The sequence below is a fragment of the Microcebus murinus genome, unplaced genomic scaffold (assembly GCF_040939455.1).
Source record: "Microcebus murinus isolate Inina unplaced genomic scaffold, M.murinus_Inina_mat1.0 scaf023_hap2_Mmur4.0, whole genome shotgun sequence".
Taxonomy (NCBI): domain Eukaryota; kingdom Metazoa; phylum Chordata; class Mammalia; order Primates; family Cheirogaleidae; genus Microcebus; species Microcebus murinus.
This window is the reverse complement of record NW_027438969.1, coordinates 342,185-360,588: the sequence shown is the minus strand read 5'-3', so window position 1 is coordinate 360,588 and position 18,404 is coordinate 342,185. Positions and strand designations below refer to the sequence as shown.

Below are 18,404 nucleotides of genomic sequence, written 5' to 3'. Positions count from 1 at the left end.
GTGTCTCTGGGCCCTGTGCCATGTGGGGGCGGGGGCGGGGGCGTGGGAGGAGGAGGAGGAGGAGGAGGAGGAGGAGGAGGAGGAGGTGGAGGAGGAGGAGGTGGGAAGGGCCGTGGCCTGCAGTCGTGTTCCCCGGGGTGGCACAGCATGTGGCTTCTTCCACAGGCTGCTTGGCCTGGGCTCCCTGCACCTGGGCCTTTGGAGGACTGGCCCTGTGCTTGCCAACACTTCCTGCAGGGACCCAGAGCTGGGAGGTTGCATCTCTCAGCCCTGGGTCGGGCAGAGCCCCAGCGGGCCATGCCCCACAACCTCTCTCAGCAGGGGTCCCCCAGAAGGCTCCTTTGGGACCAGGATTCTCTTGCGGGTGACTCTTTAAGGTCTGGCCCCTGGATGGAGGGGCACCAGGAGTAGAGGAGCAGGAAGGGGAAGGGGGTGGCCATGCGAGGGGACACTTTGAGGCCAAGTCCCAGCTTCAGCCTGATCCTCCTGGGAACCCCGGGGTGGACATCACACCTCCTGGTTGCCCCGCTCTGAGACAAGGAGCCGGGGCTTCGCATTCCCACAGCAGCCAGTCGTGGGCTGAGGACACCTGGGCGTTGGGAACTCCCTGGCTTCTCCTTGGTTTAACATCTGGAGCTGCTTGTGAATTGTGCCGCCACACACACCCGAGTGCAGGTGTCTTCTGCACAGACTGCGGGCCTCGCTCTTCTGAATGCCGCTAGCTCGCGACCCACCCACGGGTGAACCTGGTCAGGGTACTTTCTCTCGGGGGCAGACTCTCATCCGGGCGGGCTACCGGTGTCTCTGTTGCTCCTTTCTTTCTTCCATTTCGGGAAAGGCTTCCTTACTGGGTGTGGAAATCTCCTATGCCTTTCCTCGCCTATTCTGTCAGCTCTAAAATTCTCTTTCGGTTGCCACCCTCACAGATGGATTAGGAGAACTCTTTGCGGTGCACTCATTAGTGAAATGACCTCAATGACGCTGGAATCCAATATCTAATCGCCGATTTTTAGCGAGTCCACACGCCAGGGTGGTTGGGGTCCAATGCAGCCCCGGCCAGGCCCAGGCCCCTTGGACTGGGCCACAGGAGGACACAGAGGAGGGTCCCGGCCCCCACGGTAGCGGTGCGGGCAGTTCTCCAAGGGCTTGGGTGTTTTCCAGAGGGAGGAGATGGAGGGGACTGATTTCTTCAGCGCCCCACAAACCACGCCACCCCACCCCACCCATGGGACACATCCCGAGAGAGAGAGAGACGCCCCATACACTGGCTCCCCTCCCCCGTGCGCTGTGCCCCAGCCCTGGCCCCGGGGAATAGGCGGCCGCCGGGCCACAGGGTGGGGGGCGCAGCTGAAAGGGGTTGTGGGGGAGGGCCGCCCCTGGCTGGGGTCAAAGGGCGAGCCCCCCGCCCCTCCCGCCCGTGCGCAGTCAGCGGCCCCGGCGCGCTGGGGGTGGGGGGCGGGGAGGTGAAGGAGGCCAGGCAAGGAGAGGAGGGGGGCTTGAAGGTCTCCACCTTGGCGGGTCCAGCCGTGGAGGCGCATCTTGTGTGAGTGTGAGTGTGAGTGAGTGAGTGTGAGTGTGAGTGTGTGTGTATACAGAGACAGCCCCCAACCCCGGCCCGCCGCTCCCTGCCCGCCCCGCCTGTCACCCCCGTCCCTCGGAGCCCGCGGGACCCGGCCGGCGAACTCAACAGGCCCGGCCCGGCGCGGGGCCTGGGGCGGGAGGAGGCGGCGGGGAAGCGCAGAGAGGCTCGGCTTCTTGAGCGGGGCAGGGGCGCCCTCCGCCGTCCACGGCCACACCACCCCGAACGCGCCCGATCCCGTCTGGTCTCGGAAGCTAAGCAGGGTCGGGCCTGGTTAGAACTTGGATGGGAGACCGCCCGGGAATACCGGGTGCCGTAGGCTTCTTCTTTTTTTTTTTTGCCTCTGGTTCTGTAGCGTTTCTGGGAGTGCGGGGGCGGCCCGGGGTGGGGGTGACCCCCACCCTCAGCGCCCGCCGCGGTGCCTGGCGCCCCAGCCCGCACCGTGGGGCCTCCTCTTGTCCCGAGCCGTGACACCGCCGCCACGCGGCAGCATGCGTGGCTTCTGGACAGTCAGGTCTCAGACCTAAGGTCTGCTCTGTGGGAGCCGACACGCTGGAGGAAACCTTGAGAGTCTGAGAGGGGAGGGAGTTCCAGAAGAAGGCCAGGATGTCATTTTGAGGGAGTATGTGACCAGAACTCCTCCCGTTGCTTTTGGGGTTCTATGAGCTACACGTAGGAATCTTTGGTGGTGGCACCTGATGTTCGGGGATCCGGAGTCACACCCAGACCTGCTCCACAGGCCTCCTTTTACTTTTCTCTTCGGATTCATTTTTTTTTTTTTTTTTTTTTTTGAGACAGAGTCTCGGTTTGTTGCCCAGGCTAGAGTGAGTGCCGTGGCGTCAGCCTAGCTCACAGCAACTTCAAACTCCTGGGCTCGAGTGATCCTTCTGCCTCAGCCTCCCGGGTAGCTGGGACTGCAGGCATGCGCCACCATGCCCCGCTAATTTTTTATATATATATCAGTTGGCCAATTAATTTCTTACTATTTATAGTAGAGACGGGGTCTCGCTCTTGCTCAGGCTGGTTTTGAACTCCTGACCTTGAGCAATCCGCCCGCCTCGGCCTCCCAAGTGCTAGGATTACAGGCGTGAGCCACAGCGCCCGGCCGGATTCATTATTTTGAAAAAGTGTCTCTTATCTCTATTATTGCATTTTCTTTTCTCTCTCTTTTCAAGCAGATGATGGGAGTCCAAGTATTAAGGTGACATGTGTTGCCCGTGCCCCCCTCCCCCCCCCCGTGTTCTTATTCATTTACCTCTCATGTTGTTCCAGCATATTGTGGGGGCACCAATGTTAAGGTCGGGTGCGTTGCCCTCTCCCAGCCTCCCCCCTCGGGTCAGAGCTTCAAGTGCGCCCATCCCCCAGTCGGTGCGTACCCACCCCATTCCTAATGGATGTGTATGCCCATCCCCTCCCCCCACCCGCCCGACACCCACCCGAAGAAGGTGATTCCTCTGTGTCCACTTAGGTGTCCATCGGTTCGTACCCATTTGCTGGTGAGCGCGAGCACGTGGTGCTCGTGTGTCCATTCTTGGGATACTTGGCTTACTGGAACGGGTTCCAGCTCTGGCCAGGAGAACCACGAGAGGTGCCCCCTCACCGCTGCTCCTCATAGCCGAATAGCACTCCGTGGTGTCCACGCGCCACATTTTATTTACCCACTCGTGGGTCGATGGGCACTCGGGTGGCTTCCAGGTCTTTGCGATTGTGACTTGTGCCCTGACACTAACCCTAACCCTTACCCAGCCCGTCTCCTCCACGGCCCCTGCCTGACTGACTCCTTCCCGCCCGGCCTATCACCTGTCACCGTCCTCTGCCCCTGCCTGACACGCTCCTCCCCGCCCGGGCCGTCACCGTCCTCGGCCCCTGCCTGACGGGGCTCCTCCGTCGCCTGGGCCTTCCAAGGGCTTGGTGTGGACGCTGGTTCCAGGACGCCCTCCCAGGAACCCGGTAGCAGGGCGGCCGCAGCGTCTCGCGCAACCCAACCGTCCGCCGGCTGGCCGCCGTCGCTAAGTGGCCTGCGGGGGACGTGCTCCCGCTGTGCCGTGGGGGCCCAGCCTGGTGTCTTCTCTGAGGCCCCGCGGCTGCCGCTCCCCGCAAGGGGATAGCCGCGGAGGTGGGGACCGCCTCCTCATGGGGATGTATACCCAGCTCTCCACGTCGGATTCCGGGGCTCTCTGTCCTGCCAGAAGGCCCAGCTGGCCTGCGGATCCTTAGAGTGGCAAAAACATCCGAAAACTGAGATTGAGGGTCCGGTGGGTGTCTGCACTTTTGTGCTGGGCACCCCAGGGAGGCCCGGGGGCTGGCTGGACAACGCGGTCTGCTGGGCTGGGGGGGGGGTTTGGAGGAGCAACTGATGCCCTTTGCACTTTGGGTAGCAAGTGTCTGAGGTGTCTCTGGGCCCTGTGCCATGTGGGGGCGGGGGCGGGGGCGGGGTGGGAGGAGGAGGAGGAGGAGGAGGAGGAGGAGGAGGAGGAGGTGGAGGAGGAGGAGGTGGGAAGGGCCGTGGCCTGCAGTCGTGTTCCCCGGGGTGGCACAGCATGTGGCTTCTTCCACAGGCTGCTTGGCCTGGGCTCCCTGCACCTGGGCCTTTGGAGGACTGGCCCTGTGCTTGCCAACACTTCCTGCAGGGACCCAGAGCTGGGAGGTTGCATCTCTCAGCCCTGGGTCGGGCAGAGCCCCAGCGGGCCATGCCCACAACCTCTCTCAGCAGGGGTCCCCCAGAAGGCTCCTTTGGGACCAGGATTCTCTTGCGGGTGACTCTTTAAGGTCTGGCCCCTGGATGGAGGGGCACCAGGAGTAGAGGAGCAGGAAGGGGAAGGGGGTGGCCATGCGAGGGGACACTTTGAGGCCAAGTCCCAGCTTCAGCCTGATCCTCCTGGGAACCCCGGGGTGGACATCACACCTCCTGGTTGCCCCGCTCTGAGACAAGGAGCCGGGCTTCGCATTCCCACAGCAGCCAGTCGTGGGCTGAGGACACCTGGGGCGTTGGGAACTCCCTGGCTTCTCCTTGGTTTAACATCTGGAGCTGCTTGTGAATTGTGCCGCCACACACACCCGAGTGCAGGTGTCTTCTGCACAGACTGCGGGCCTCGCTCTTCTGAATGCCGCTAGCTCGCGACCCACCCACGGGTGAACCTGGTCAGGGTACTTTCTCTCGGGGGCAGACTCTCATCCGGGCGGGCTACCGGTGTCTCTGTTTGCTCCTTTCTTTCTTCCATTTCGGGAAAGGCTTCCTTACTGGGTGTGGAAATCTCCTATGCCTTTCCTCGCCTATTCTGTCAGCTCTAAAATTCTCTTTCGGTTGCCACCCTCACAGATGGATTAGGAAACTCTTTGCGGTGCACTCATTAGTGAAATGACCTCAATGACGCTGGAATCCAATATCTAATCGCCGATTTTTAGCGAGTCCACACGCCAGGGTGGTTGGGGTCCAATGCAGCCCCGGCCAGGCCCAGGCCCCTTGGACTGGGCCACAGGAGGACACAGAGGAGGGTCCCGGCCCCCACGGTAGCGGTGCGGGCAGTTCTCCAAGGGCTTGGGTGTTTTCCAGAGGGAGGAGATGGAGGGGACTGATTTCTTCAGCGCCCCACAAACCACGCCACCCCACCCCACCCATGGGACACATCCCGAGAGAGAGAGAGACGCCCCATACACTGGCTCCCCTCCCCCGTGCGCTGTGCCCCAGCCCTGGCCCCGGGGAATAGGCGGCCGCCGGGCCACAGGGTGGGGGGCGCAGCTGAAAGGGGTTGTGGGGGAGGGCCGCCCCTGGCTGGGGTCAAAGGGCGAGCCCCCCGCCCCTCCCGCCCGTGCGCAGTCAGCGGCCCCGGCGCGCTGGGGGTGGGGGGCGGGGAGGTGAAGGAGGCCAGGCAAGGAGAGGAGGGGGGCTTGAAGGTCTCCACCTTGGCGGGTCCAGCCGTGGAGGCGCATCTTGTGTGAGTGTGAGTGTGAGTGAGTGAGTGTGAGTGTGAGTGTGTGTGTATACAGAGACAGCCCCCAACCCCGGCCCGCCGCTCCCTGCCCGCCCCGCCTGTCACCCCCGTCCCTCGGAGCCCGCGGGACCCGGCCGGCGAACTCAACAGGCCCGGCCCGGCGCGGGGCCTGGGGCGGGAGGAGGCGGCGGGGAAGCGCAGAGAGGCTCGGCTTCTTGAGCGGGGCAGGGGCGCCCTCCGCCGTCCACGGCCACACCACCCCGAACGCGCCCGATCCCGTCTGGTCTCGGAAGCTAAGCAGGGTCGGGCCTGGTTAGAACTTGGATGGGAGACCGCCCGGGAATACCGGGTGCCGTAGGCTTCTTCTTTTTTTTTTTTGCCTCTGGTTCTGTAGCGTTTCTGGGAGTGCGGGGGCGGCCCGGGGTGGGGGTGACCCCCACCCTCAGCGCCCGCCGCGGTGCCTGGCGCCCCAGCCCGCACCGTGGGGCCTCCTCTTGTCCCGAGCCGTGACACCGCCGCCACGCGGCAGCATGCGTGGCTTCTGGACAGTCAGGTCTCAGACCTAAGGTCTGCTCTGTGGGAGCCGACACGCTGGAGGAAACCTTGAGAGTCTGAGAGGGGAGGGAGTTCCAGAAGAAGGCCAGGATGTCATTTTGAGGGAGTATGTGACCAGAACTCCTCCCGTTGCTTTTGGGGTTCTATGAGCTACACGTAGGAATCTTTGGTGGTGGCACCTGATGTTCGGGGATCCGGAGTCACACCCAGACCTGCTCCACAGGCCTCCTTTTACTTTTCTCTTCGGATTCATTTTTTTTTTTTTTTTTTTTTTTTGAGACAGAGTCTCGGTTTGTTGCCCAGGCTAGAGTGAGTGCCGTGGCGTCAGCCTAGCTCACAGCAACTTCAAACTCCTGGGCTCGAGTGATCCTTCTGCCTCAGCCTCCCGGGTAGCTGGGACTGCAGGCATGCGCCACCATGCCCCGCTAATTTTTTATATATATATCAGTTGGCCAATTAATTTCTTACTATTTATAGTAGAGACGGGGTCTCGCTCTTGCTCAGGCTGGTTTTGAACTCCTGACCTTGAGCAATCCGCCCGCCTCGGCCTCCCAAGTGCTAGGATTACAGGCGTGAGCCACAGCGCCCGGCCGGATTCATTATTTTGAAAAAGTGTCTCTTATCTCTATTATTGCATTTTCTTTTCTCTCTCTTTTCAAGCAGATGATGGGAGTCCAAGTATTAAGGTGACATGTGTTGCCCGTGCCCCCCTCCCCCCCCCGTGTTCTTATTCATTTACCTCTCATGTTGTTCCAGCATATTGTGGGGGCACCAATGTTAAGGTCGGGTGCGTTGCCCTCTCCCAGCCTCCCCCCTCGGGTCAGAGCTTCAAGTGCGCCCATCCCCCAGTCGGTGCGTACCCACCCCATTCCTAATGGATGTGTATGCCCATCCCCTCCCCCCACCCGCCCGACACCCACCCGAAGAAGGTGATTCCTCTGTGTCCACTTAGGTGTCCATCGGTTCGTACCCATTTGCTGGTGAGCGCGAGCACGTGGTGCTCGTGTGTCCATTCTTGGGATACTTGGCTTACTGGAACGGGTTCCAGCTCTGGCCAGGAGAACCACGAGAGGTGCCCCCTCACCGCTGCTCCTCATAGCCGAATAGCACTCCGTGGTGTCCACGCGCCACATTTTATTTACCCACTCGTGGGTCGATGGGCACTCGGGTGGCTTCCAGGTCTTTGCGATTGTGACTTGTGCCCTGACACTAACCCTAACCCTTACCCAGCCCGTCTCCTCCACGGCCCCTGCCTGACTGACTCCTTCCCGCCCGGCCTATCACCTGTCACCGTCCTCTGCCCCTGCCTGACACGCTCCTCCCCGCCCGGGCCGTCACCGTCCTCGGCCCCTGCCTGACGGGGCTCCTCCGTCGCCTGGGCCTTCCAAGGGCTTGGTGTGGACGCTGGTTCCAGGACGCCCTCCCAGGAACCCGGTAGCAGGGCGGCCGCAGCGTCTCGCGCAACCCAACCGTCCGCCGGCTGGCCGCCGTCGCTAAGTGGCCTGCGGGGGACGTGCTCCCGCTGTGCCGTGGGGGCCCAGCCTGGTGTCTTCTCTGAGGCCCCGCGGCTGCCGCTCCCCGCAAGGGGATAGCCGCGGAGGTGGGGACCGCCTCCTCATGGGGATGTATACCCAGCTCTCCACGTCGGATTCCGGGGCTCTCTGTCCTGCCAGAAGGCCCAGCTGGCCTGCGGATCCTTAGAGTGGCAAAAACATCCGAAAACTGAGATTGAGGGTCCGGTGGGTGTCTGCACTTTTGTGCTGGGCACCCCAGGGAGGCCCGGGGGCTGGCTGGACAACGCGGTCTGCTGGGCTGGGGGGGGGGTTTGGAGGAGCAACTGATGCCCTTTGCACTTTGGGTAGCAAGTGTCTGAGGTGTCTCTGGGCCCTGTGCCATGTGGGGGCGGGGGCGGGGGCGGGGTGGGAGGAGGAGGAGGAGGAGGAGGAGGAGGAGGAGGAGGAGGTGGAGGAGGAGGAGGTGGGAAGGGCCGTGGCCTGCAGTCGTGTTCCCCGGGGTGGCACAGCATGTGGCTTCTTCCACAGGCTGCTTGGCCTGGGCTCCCTGCACCTGGGCCTTTGGAGGACTGGCCCTGTGCTTGCCAACACTTCCTGCAGGGACCCAGAGCTGGGAGGTTGCATCTCTCAGCCCTGGGTCGGGCAGAGCCCCAGCGGGCCATGCCCACAACCTCTCTCAGCAGGGGTCCCCCAGAAGGCTCCTTTGGGACCAGGATTCTCTTGCGGGTGACTCTTTAAGGTCTGGCCCCTGGATGGAGGGGCACCAGGAGTAGAGGAGCAGGAAGGGGAAGGGGGTGGCCATGCGAGGGGACACTTTGAGGCCAAGTCCCAGCTTCAGCCTGATCCTCCTGGGAACCCCGGGGTGGACATCACACCTCCTGGTTGCCCCGCTCTGAGACAAGGAGCCGGGCTTCGCATTCCCACAGCAGCCAGTCGTGGGCTGAGGACACCTGGGGCGTTGGGAACTCCCTGGCTTCTCCTTGGTTTAACATCTGGAGCTGCTTGTGAATTGTGCCGCCACACACACCCGAGTGCAGGTGTCTTCTGCACAGACTGCGGGCCTCGCTCTTCTGAATGCCGCTAGCTCGCGACCCACCCACGGGTGAACCTGGTCAGGGTACTTTCTCTCGGGGGCAGACTCTCATCCGGGCGGGCTACCGGTGTCTCTGTTTGCTCCTTTCTTTCTTCCATTTCGGGAAAGGCTTCCTTACTGGGTGTGGAAATCTCCTATGCCTTTCCTCGCCTATTCTGTCAGCTCTAAAATTCTCTTTCGGTTGCCACCCTCACAGATGGATTAGGAAACTCTTTGCGGTGCACTCATTAGTGAAATGACCTCAATGACGCTGGAATCCAATATCTAATCGCCGATTTTTAGCGAGTCCACACGCCAGGGTGGTTGGGGTCCAATGCAGCCCCGGCCAGGCCCAGGCCCCTTGGACTGGGCCACAGGAGGACACAGAGGAGGGTCCCGGCCCCCACGGTAGCGGTGCGGGCAGTTCTCCAAGGGCTTGGGTGTTTTCCAGAGGGAGGAGATGGAGGGGACTGATTTCTTCAGCGCCCCACAAACCACGCCACCCCACCCCACCCATGGGACACATCCCGAGAGAGAGAGAGACGCCCCATACACTGGCTCCCCTCCCCCGTGCGCTGTGCCCCAGCCCTGGCCCCGGGGAATAGGCGGCCGCCGGGCCACAGGGTGGGGGCGCAGCTGAAAGGGGTTGTGGGGGAGGGCCGCCCCTGGCTGGGGTCAAAGGGCGAGCCCCCCGCCCCTCCCGCCCGTGCGCAGTCAGCGGCCCCGGCGCGCTGGGGGTGGGGGGCGGGGAGGTGAAGGAGGCCAGGCAAGGAGAGGAGGGGGGCTTGAAGGTCTCCACCTTGGCGGGTCCAGCCGTGGAGGCGCATCTTGTGTGAGTGTGAGTGTGAGTGAGTGAGTGTGAGTGTGAGTGTGTGTGTATACAGAGACAGCCCCCAACCCCGGCCCGCCGCTCCCTGCCCGCCCCGCCTGTCACCCCCGTCCCTCGGAGCCCGCGGGACCCGGCCGGCGAACTCAACAGGCCCGGCCCGGCGCGGGGCCTGGGGCGGGAGGAGGCGGCGGGGAAGCGCAGAGAGGCTCGGCTTCTTGAGCGGGGCAGGGGCGCCCTCCGCCGTCCACGGCCACACCACCCCGAACGCGCCCGATCCCGTCTGGTCTCGGAAGCTAAGCAGGGTCGGGCCTGGTTAGAACTTGGATGGGAGACCGCCCGGGAATACCGGGTGCCGTAGGCTTCTTCTTTTTTTTTTTTGCCTCTGGTTCTGTAGCGTTTCTGGGAGTGCGGGGGCGGCCCAGGGTGGGGGTGACCCCCACCCTCAGCGCCCGCCGCGGTGCCTGGCGCCCCAGCCCGCACCGTGGGGCCTCCTCTTGTCCCGAGCCGTGACACCGCCGCCACGCGGCAGCATGCGTGGCTTCTGGACAGTCAGGTCTCAGACCTAAGGTCTGCTCTGTGGGAGCCGACACGCTGGAGGAAACCTTGAGAGTCTGAGAGGGGAGGGAGTTCCAGAAGAAGGCCAGGATGTCATTTTGAGGGAGTATGTGACCAGAACTCCTCCCGTTGCTTTTGGGGTTCTATGAGCTACACGTAGGAATCTTTGGTGGTGGCACCTGATGTTCGGGGATCCGGAGTCACACCCAGACCTGCTCCACAGGCCTCCTTTTACTTTTCTCTTCGGATTCATTTTTTTTTTTTTTTTTTTTTTTTGAGACAGAGTCTCGGTTTGTTGCCCAGGCTAGAGTGAGTGCCGTGGCGTCAGCCTAGCTCACAGCAACTTCAAACTCCTGGGCTCGAGTGATCCTTCTGCCTCAGCCTCCCGGGTAGCTGGGACTGCAGGCATGCGCCACCATGCCCCGCTAATTTTTTATATATATATCAGTTGGCCAATTAATTTCTTACTATTTATAGTAGAGACGGGGTCTCGCTCTTGCTCAGGCTGGTTTTGAACTCCTGACCTTGAGCAATCCGCCCGCCTCGGCCTCCCAAGTGCTAGGATTACAGGCGTGAGCCACAGCGCCCGGCCGGATTCATTATTTTGAAAAAGTGTCTCTTATCTCTATTATTGCATTTTCTTTTCTCTCTCTTTTCAAGCAGATGATGGGAGTCCAAGTATTAAGGTGACATGTGTTGCCCGTGCCCCCCTCCCCCCCCCGTGTTCTTATTCATTTACCTCTCATGTTGTTCCAGCATATTGTGGGGGCACCAATGTTAAGGTCGGGTGCGTTGCCCTCTCCCAGCCTCCCCCCTCGGGTCAGAGCTTCAAGTGCGCCCATCCCCCAGTCGGTGCGTACCCACCCCATTCCTAATGGATGTGTATGCCCATCCCCTCCCCCCACCCGCCCGACACCCACCCGAAGAAGGTGATTCCTCTGTGTCCACTTAGGTGTCCATCGGTTCGTACCCATTTGCTGGTGAGCGCGAGCACGTGGTGCTCGTGTGTCCATTCTTGGGATACTTGGCTTACTGGAACGGGTTCCAGCTCTGGCCAGGAGAACCACGAGAGGTGCCCCCTCACCGCTGCTCCTCATAGCCGAATAGCACTCCGTGGTGTCCACGCGCCACATTTTATTTACCCACTCGTGGGTCGATGGGCACTCGGGTGGCTTCCAGGTCTTTGCGATTGTGACTTGTGCCCTGACACTAACCCTAACCCTTGCCCAGCCCGTCTCCTCCACGGCCCCTGCCTGACTGACTCCTTCCCGCCCGGCCTATCACCTGTCACCGTCCTCTGCCCCTGCCTGACACGCTCCTCCCCGCCCGGGCCGTCACCGTCCTCGGCCCCTGCCTGACGGGGCTCCTCCGTCGCCTGGGCCTTCCAAGGGCTTGGTGTGGACGCTGGTTCCAGGACGCCCTCCCAGGAACCCGGTAGCAGGGCGGCCGCAGCGTCTCGCGCAACCCAACCGTCCGCCGGCTGGCCGCCGTCGCTAAGTGGCCTGCGGGGGACGTGCTCCCGCTGTGCCGTGGGGGCCCAGCCTGGTGTCTTCTCTGAGGCCCCGCGGCTGCCGCTCCCCGCAAGGGGATAGCCGCGGAGGTGGGGACCGCATCCTCATGGGGACGTATACCCAGCTCTCCACGTCGGATTCCGGGGCTCTCTGTCCTGCCAGAAGGCCCAGCTGGCCTGCGGATCCTTAGAGTGGCAAAAACATCCGAAAACTGAGATTGAGGGTCCGGTGGGTGTCTGCGCTTTTGTGCTGGGCACCCCAGGGAGGCCCGGGGGCTGGCTGGACAACGCGGTCTGCTGGGCGGGGGGGGGGGTTAGAGGAGCAACTGATGCCCTTTGCACTTTGGGTAGCAAGAGTCTGAGGTGTCTCTGAGCCCTGTGCCATGTCGGGGGGGGGGGCGGGGGGGGAAGAGGAGGAGGAGGAGGAGGTGGGAAGGGCCGGGGCCTGCAGTCGTGTTCCCGGGGTGGCAGGGCAAGTGGCTTCTTCCACAGGCTGCTTGGCCTGGGCTCCCTGCACCTGGGCCTTTGGAGGACCGGCCCTGTGCTTGCCAACGCTTCCTGCAGGGACCCAGAGCTGGGAGGTTGCATCTCTCAGCCCTGGGTCGGGCAGAGCCCCAGCGGGCCATGCCCACAACCTCTCTCAGTACCGGTCCCCCAGAAGGCTCCTTGGGGACCAGGATTCTCTTGCGGTGACTCTTTAAGGTCTGGCCCCTGGATGGAGGGGCACCAGGAGTAGAGGAGCAGGAAGGGGAAGGGGGTGGCCATGCGAGGGGACACTTTCAGGCCAAGTCCCAGCTTCAGCCTGATCCTCCTGGGAACCCCGGGGTGTACGTCACACCTCCTGGTTGTCCCGCTCTGAGACAAGGAGCCGGGCGTCGCATTCCCACAGCAGCCAGTCGTGGGCTGAGGACACCTGGGGCGTTGGGAACTCCCTGGCTTCTCCTTGGTTTAACATCTGGAGCTGCTTGTGAATCGTGCCGCCACACACACCCGAGTGCAGGTGTCTTCCGCACAGACTGCGGGCCTCGCTCTTCTGAATGCCGCTAGCTGGCCACCCACCCACGGGTGAACCTGGTCAGGGTACTTTCTCTCAGGGGCAGACTCTTTTCCGGGCGGGCTACCGGTGTCTCTGTTTGCTCCTTTCTTTCTTCCATTTCGGGAAAGTCTTCCTTGCTGGGTGTGGAAATCTCCTATGCCTTCCCTCGCCTATTCTGTCAGCTTTCAAATTCTCTTTCAGTTGCCACCCTCACAGATGGATTAGGAAACTCTTTCCGGTGCACTCATTAGTGAAATGACCTCAAGGAAGCTGGAATCCAATATCTAATCGCCGATTTTTAGCGAGTCCACACGCCAGGGTGGTCGGGGTCCAATGCAGCCCCGGCCAGGCCCAGGCCCCTTGGACCGGGCCACAGGAGGACACAGAGGAGGGTCCCGGCCCCCACGGTAGCGGTGCCGGCAGTTCTCCAAGGGCTTGGGCGTTTTCCAGAGGTAGGAGATGGAGGGGACTGATTTCTTCAGCGCCCCACAAACCACGCCACCCCACCCCACCCCACCCCACCCATGGGACACATCCCCAGAGAGAGATGCCCCATACACTCGCTCCCCTCCCCCTTGCGCTGTGCCCCAGCCCTGGCCCGGGGGAATAGGCGGCAGCCCGCCCACAGGGCGGGGGGCACAGCTGAAAGGGGTTGTGGGGGAGGGCGGCCCCTGGCTGGGGTCAAAGGGCGAGCGCCCGGTGCCGGTGCGCGCGTGCGCAGTCAGCGGCGGTGACGCGCTGGGGGTGGGCAGCGGGTAGGTGAAGGAGGCCAGGCGAGGAGACGAGGGGGGCTGGGAGGGCTCCACCTTGGCGGGTCCAGCCGTGGAGGCGCATCTTGTGTGAGTGTGAGTGAGTGAGTGAGTGTGAGTGTGAGTGTGTGTGTATACAGAGACAGCCCCCAACCCCGGCCCGCCGCTCCCTGCCCGCCCCGCCTGTCACCCCCGTCCCTCGGAGCCCGCGGGACCCGGCCGGCGAACTCAACAGGCCCGGCCCGGCGCGGGGCCTGGGGCGGGAGGAGGCGGCGGGGAAGCGCAGAGAGGCTCGGCTTCTTGAGCGGGGCAGGGGCGCCCTCCGCCGTCCACGGCCACACCACCCCGAACGCGCCCGATCCCGTCTGGTCTCGGAAGCTAAGCAGGGTCGGGCCTGGTTAGAACTTGGATGGGAGACCGCCCGGGAATACCGGGTGCCGTAGGCTTCTTCTTTTTTTTTTTTGCCTCTGGTTCTGTAGCGTTTCTGGGAGTGCGGGGGCGGCCCGGGGTGGGGGTGACCCCCACCCTCAGCGCCCGCCGCGGTGCCTGGCGCCCCAGCCCGCACCGTGGGGCCTCCTCTTGTCCCGAGCCGTGACACCGCCGCCACGCGGCAGCATGCGTGGCTTCTGGACAGTCAGGTCTCAGACCTAAGGTCTGCTCTGTGGGAGCCGACACGCTGGAGGAAACCTTGAGAGTCTGAGAGGGGAGGGAGTTCCAGAAGAAGGCCAGGATGTCATTTTGAGGGAGTATGTGACCAGAACTCCTCCCGTTGCTTTTGGGGTTCTATGAGCTACACGTAGGAATCTTTGGTGGTGGCACCTGATGTTCGGGGATCCGGAGTCACACCCAGACCTGCTCCACAGGCCTCCTTTTACTTTTCTCTTCGGATTCATTTTTTTTTTTTTTTTTTTTTGAGACAGAGTCTCGGTTTGTTGCCCAGGCTAGAGTGAGTGCCGTGGCGTCAGCCTAGCTCACAGCAACTTCAAACTCCTGGGCTCGAGTGATCCTTCTGCCTCAGCCTCCCGGGTAGCTGGGACTGCAGGCATGCGCCACCATGCCCCGCTAATTTTTTATATATATATCAGTTGGCCAATTAATTTCTTACTATTTATAGTAGAGACGGGGTCTCGCTCTTGCTCAGGCTGGTTTTGAACTCCTGACCTTGAGCAATCCGCCCGCCTCGGCCTCCCAAGTGCTAGGATTACAGGCGTGAGCCACAGCGCCCGGCCGGATTCATTATTTTGAAAAAGTGTCTCTTATCTCTATTATTGCATTTTCTTTTCTCTCTCTTTTCAAGCAGATGATGGGAGTCCAAGTATTAAGGTGACATGTGTTGCCCGTGCCCCCCTCCCCCCCCCGTGTTCTTATTCATTTACCTCTCATGTTGTTCCAGCATATTGTGGGGGCACCAATGTTAAGGTCGGGTGCGTTGCCCTCTCCCAGCCTCCCCCCTCGGGTCAGAGCTTCAAGTGCGCCCATCCCCCAGTCGGTGCGTACCCACCCCATTCCTAATGGATGTGTATGCCCATCCCCTCCCCCCACCCGCCCGACACCCACCCGAAGAAGGTGATTCCTCTGTGTCCACTTAGGTGTCCATCGGTTCGTACCCATTTGCTGGTGAGCGCGAGCACGTGGTGCTCGTGTGTCCATTCTTGGGATACTTGGCTTACTGGAACGGGTTCCAGCTCTGGCCAGGAGAACCACGAGAGGTGCCCCCTCACCGCTGCTCCTCATAGCCGAATAGCACTCCGTGGTGTCCACGCGCCACATTTTATTTACCCACTCGTGGGTCGATGGGCACTCGGGTGGCTTCCAGGTCTTTGCGATTGTGACTTGTGCCCTGACACTAACCCTAACCCTTACCCAGCCCGTCTCCTCCACGGCCCCTGCCTGACTGACTCCTTCCCGCCCGGCCTATCACCTGTCACCGTCCTCTGCCCCTGCCTGACACGCTCCTCCCCGCCCGGGCCGTCACCGTCCTCGGCCCCTGCCTGACGGGGCTCCTCCGTCGCCTGGGCCTTCCAAGGGCTTGGTGTGGACGCTGGTTCCAGGACGCCCTCCCAGGAACCCGGTAGCAGGGCGGCCGCAGCGTCTCGCGCAACCCAACCGTCCGCCGGCTGGCCGCCGTCGCTAAGTGGCCTGCGGGGGACGTGCTCCCGCTGTGCCGTGGGGGCCCAGCCTGGTGTCTTCTCTGAGGCCCCGCGGCTGCCGCTCCCCGCAAGGGGATAGCCGCGGAGGTGGGGACCGCCTCCTCATGGGGATGTATACCCAGCTCTCCACGTCGGATTCCGGGGCTCTCTGTCCTGCCAGAAGGCCCAGCTGGCCTGCGGATCCTTAGAGTGGCAAAAACATCCGAAAACTGAGATTGAGGGTCCGGTGGGTGTCTGCACTTTTGTGCTGGGCACCCCAGGGAGGCCCGGGGGCTGGCTGGACAACGCGGTCTGCTGGGCTGGGGGGGGGGTTTGGAGGAGCAACTGATGCCCTTTGCACTTTGGGTAGCAAGTGTCTGAGGTGTCTCTGGGCCCTGTGCCATGTGGGGGCGGGGGCGGGGGCGGGGTGGGAGGAGGAGGAGGAGGAGGAGGAGGAGGAGGAGGAGGAGGTGGAGGAGGAGGAGGTGGGAAGGGCCGTGGCCTGCAGTCGTGTTCCCCGGGGTGGCACAGCATGTGGCTTCTTCCACAGGCTGCTTGGCCTGGGCTCCCTGCACCTGGGCCTTTGGAGGACTGGCCCTGTGCTTGCCAACACTTCCTGCAGGGACCCAGAGCTGGGAGGTTGCATCTCTCAGCCCTGGGTCGGGCAGAGCCCCAGCGGGCCATGCCCACAACCTCTCTCAGCAGGGGTCCCCCAGAAGGCTCCTTTGGGACCAGGATTCTCTTGCGGGTGACTCTTTAAGGTCTGGCCCCTGGATGGAGGGGCACCAGGAGTAGAGGAGCAGGAAGGGGAAGGGGGTGGCCATGCGAGGGGACACTTTGAGGCCAAGTCCCAGCTTCAGCCTGATCCTCCTGGGAACCCCGGGGTGGACATCACACCTCCTGGTTGCCCCGCTCTGAGACAAGGAGCCGGGCTTCGCATTCCCACAGCAGCCAGTCGTGGGCTGAGGACACCTGGGGCGTTGGGAACTCCCTGGCTTCTCCTTGGTTTAACATCTGGAGCTGCTTGTGAATTGTGCCGCCACACACACCCGAGTGCAGGTGTCTTCTGCACAGACTGCGGGCCTCGCTCTTCTGAATGCCGCTAGCTCGCGACCCACCCACGGGTGAACCTGGTCAGGGTACTTTCTCTCGGGGGCAGACTCTCATCCGGGCGGGCTACCGGTGTCTCTGTTTGCTCCTTTCTTTCTTCCATTTCGGGAAAGGCTTCCTTACTGGGTGTGGAAATCTCCTATGCCTTTCCTCGCCTATTCTGTCAGCTCTAAAATTCTCTTTCGGTTGCCACCCTCACAGATGGATTAGGAAACTCTTTGCGGTGCACTCATTAGTGAAATGACCTCAATGACGCTGGAATCCAATATCTAATCGCCGATTTTTAGCGAGTCCACACGCCAGGGTGGTTGGGGTCCAATGCAGCCCCGGCCAGGCCCAGGCCCCTTGGACTGGGCCACAGGAGGACACAGAGGAGGGTCCCGGCCCCCACGGTAGCGGTGCGGGCAGTTCTCCAAGGGCTTGGGTGTTTTCCAGAGGGAGGAGATGGAGGGGACTGATTTCTTCAGCGCCCCACAAACCACGCCACCCCACCCCACCCATGGGACACATCCCGAGAGAGAGAGAGACGCCCCATACACTGGCTCCCCTCCCCCGTGCGCTGTGCCCCAGCCCTGGCCCCGGGGAATAGGCGGCCGCCGGGCCACAGGGTGGGGGGCGCAGCTGAAAGGGGTTGTGGGGGAGGGCCGCCCCTGGCTGGGGTCAAAGGGCGAGCCCCCCGCCCCTCCCGCCCGTGCGCAGTCAGCGGCCCCGGCGCGCTGGGGGTGGGGGGCGGGGAGGTGAAGGAGGCCAGGCAAGGAGAGGAGGGGGGCTTGAAGGTCTCCACCTTGGCGGGTCCAGCCGTGGAGGCGCATCTTGTGTGAGTGTGAGTGAGTGAGTGAGTGTGAGTGTGAGTGTGTGTGTATACAGAGACAGCCCCCAACCCCGGCCCGCCGCTCCCTGCCCGCCCCGCCTGTCACCCCCGTCCCTCGGAGCCCGCGGGACCCGGCCGGCGAACTCAACAGGCCCGGCCCGGCGCGGGGCCTGGGGCGGGAGGAGGCGGCGGGGAAGCGCAGAGAGGCTCGGCTTCTTGAGCGGGGCAGGGGCGCCCTCCGCCGTCCACGGCCACACCACCCCGAACGCGCCCGATCCCGTCTGGTCTCGGAAGCTAAGCAGGGTCGGGCCTGGTTAGAACTTGGATGGGAGACCGCCCGGGAATACCGGGTGCCGTAGGCTTCTTCTTTTTTTTTTTTGCCTCTGGTTCTGTAGCGTTTCTGGGAGTGCGGGGGCGGCCCGGGGTGGGGGTGACCCCCACCCTCAGCGCCCGCCGCGGTGCCTGGCGCCCCAGCCCGCACCGTGGGGCCTCCTCTTGTCCCGAGCCGTGACACCGCCGCCACGCGGCAGCATGCGTGGCTTCTGGACAGTCAGGTCTCAGACCTAAGGTCTGCTCTGTGGGAGCCGACACGCTGGAGGAAACCTTGAGAGTCTGAGAGGGGAGGGAGTTCCAGAAGAAGGCCAGGATGTCATTTTGAGGGAGTATGTGACCAGAACTCCTCCCGTTGCTTTTGGGGTTCTATGAGCTACACGTAGGAATCTTTGGTGGTGGCACCTGATGTTCGGGGATCCGGAGTCACACCCAGACCTGCTCCACAGGCCTCCTTTTACTTTTCTCTTCGGATTCATTTTTTTTTTTTTTTTTTTTTTTTGAGACAGAGTCTCGGTTTGTTGCCCAGGCTAGAGTGAGTGCCGTGGCGTCAGCCTAGCTCACAGCAACTTCAAACTCCTGGGCTCGAGTGATCCTTCTGCCTCAGCCTCCCGGGTAGCTGGGACTGCAGGCATGCGCCACCATGCCCCGCTAATTTTTTATATATATATCAGTTGGCCAATTAATTTCTTA

The 18,404-nt window shown here is 62.6% G+C and overlaps 5 pseudogenes; all 5 read left to right on the top strand.

Moving 5' to 3' along the window:
* The first annotated feature begins 1,782 nt into the window (after positions 1 to 1,782).
* On the top strand, positions 1,783 to 1,901 carry LOC142867911 (uncharacterized; annotated as a pseudogene).
* A 3,852-nt stretch (positions 1,902 to 5,753) lies between these two features.
* On the top strand, positions 5,754 to 5,872 carry LOC142867910 (uncharacterized; annotated as a pseudogene).
* Positions 5,873 to 9,723: 3,851 nt separating this feature from the next.
* LOC142867909 (uncharacterized) lies at positions 9,724 to 9,842 on the top strand (annotated as a pseudogene).
* A 3,816-nt stretch (positions 9,843 to 13,658) lies between these two features.
* On the top strand, positions 13,659 to 13,777 carry LOC142867908 (uncharacterized; annotated as a pseudogene).
* A 3,847-nt stretch (positions 13,778 to 17,624) lies between these two features.
* LOC142867907 (uncharacterized) lies at positions 17,625 to 17,743 on the top strand (annotated as a pseudogene).
* Positions 17,744 to 18,404: the final 661 nt, after the last annotated feature.